Genomic DNA, 1,720 nt, shown 5'->3' on the forward strand with positions numbered 1-1,720 from the left:
ATAGAAATATATTAAAGATTACCAGTGGTGGTCAATCAGTGGTATATATAAACCTTCAAAAAATAAAAAAGAAGAAACAGAAATCAAATATTAAAAAACTAGAAGATAAATAGTTCTGTTTGCCTTTTCTTTTTTTATTTTCATGGGTGGGAGAAAGAAAGAATATAGAAATATATTAAAGATTATCAGTGGTGGTCAATCTACGGGATATATACATCTTCAAAAAATAAAAAAGATGAAACAAAAATCGAATAATAAAATTAAGAAGAATAATTAGTTCTGTTTACCTTTTTTTTTATATATATATATATTATTTTCATTTTTGTGCGTGAGAGAAATAAAGAGATAGGAATATATTAAAGATTACCAGTGGTGGTCAATATGTGAGATATATACATCTTCAAAAACTAAAAAAGAAAAAACAAAAACTGAATATTAAAAAACAAGAAAGATAAATAATTCTATTTACTTTTTCTTTTTGTATTTACATGGGTGGGAGAAAGAAAGAATATAGAAATATAATAAAGATTACCAGTGGTGGTCAATATGTGAGATATATACATTTTCAAAAAAAAAAAAGAAAAGAAAAGAAAAAACAAAAACCAAATATTAAAAAACAAGAAGGATAAATAGTTCTGTTTACCTTTTCTTTATACATATAATTTTCATTTTCATCCATTTTTCTAATATCTTTTTTCCACCATACATTTATTATCGATCGTAAATTTACTTCGTTACCCGATAATATTTAAAATTAAAATAATAAAATATAAAAGACTCCGAGAAATCAACGATATTCCATTATTAAAAATATCCAATAGCTTTTACAAATATTTGTATGAAATTATTTACATATGATATACACACATAATATACACTCGTGCCACATACACGTATCATATACTTACAATTTGAAGTTATATTACATTTCAAAAGTTTTCACATCGACGCACCATAATCATCTTTAAAATATAAACATTAATAATAAATTTAATGAATACAAAATTCTTCTGTATTTTTTTGTGTTCTTTTTTTTTATATTTCAAATTAATATTTCACTTTTTCATAGTGTTAACAACATTAATAAAATACAAGTTGAATAACCGCAACGAATATGGCAATGTTAGGATGATTGTTAATTACAACGAATATCAAAGAAGAACATGGGAGGGGGAGGGGGTTGACGGAGGGGTAGGGGAAGGGGGAAGAAAGTCAAGTCTATAACAAAACGCATATAAAGTAAATACTATACGTACATATATATATATTTGGTGTACGGATAAGAAGAACTACAAGGAATCCTTTAGTAGTAAACTTTAAAAGGGCTTTAAACTTGAACTTCTCTACAGGGTTTGTCAATTAGGTAATTAAAAGTTGATGTGTATAAAGGAAAGAGGATTTCTAAAGAGTGGGAGGAAGAACAGGGGGAAGATAACAACATGGCTTAGCAATTATAACGCTTGTGTGATAACTTCATTAATAATAATAATAATAATAATAATAATAATAAGCTATGTTTATATCTTTCATATCTTCTATCTCTCTTTATTACTCTCTCTCTCTTTCTCTCTCAGTTTCCAAAGAATTATTTATTTTTAATTATTTATTCATTTATTTATTTATTTAATTTTTGTTATTAACAGAAAGCATTATTTGATACACAGAAAAATAAACGTATAAAATGTTAAATTTAATAAAGGGGCAAGAAGTATTTGTACTA

This window comes from Polistes canadensis, unplaced genomic scaffold, assembly GCF_001313835.1.
Source record: "Polistes canadensis isolate GaletaPanama2010 unplaced genomic scaffold, ASM131383v1 scaffold_88, whole genome shotgun sequence".
Taxonomy (NCBI): Eukaryota; Metazoa; Arthropoda; class Insecta; order Hymenoptera; family Vespidae; genus Polistes; species Polistes canadensis.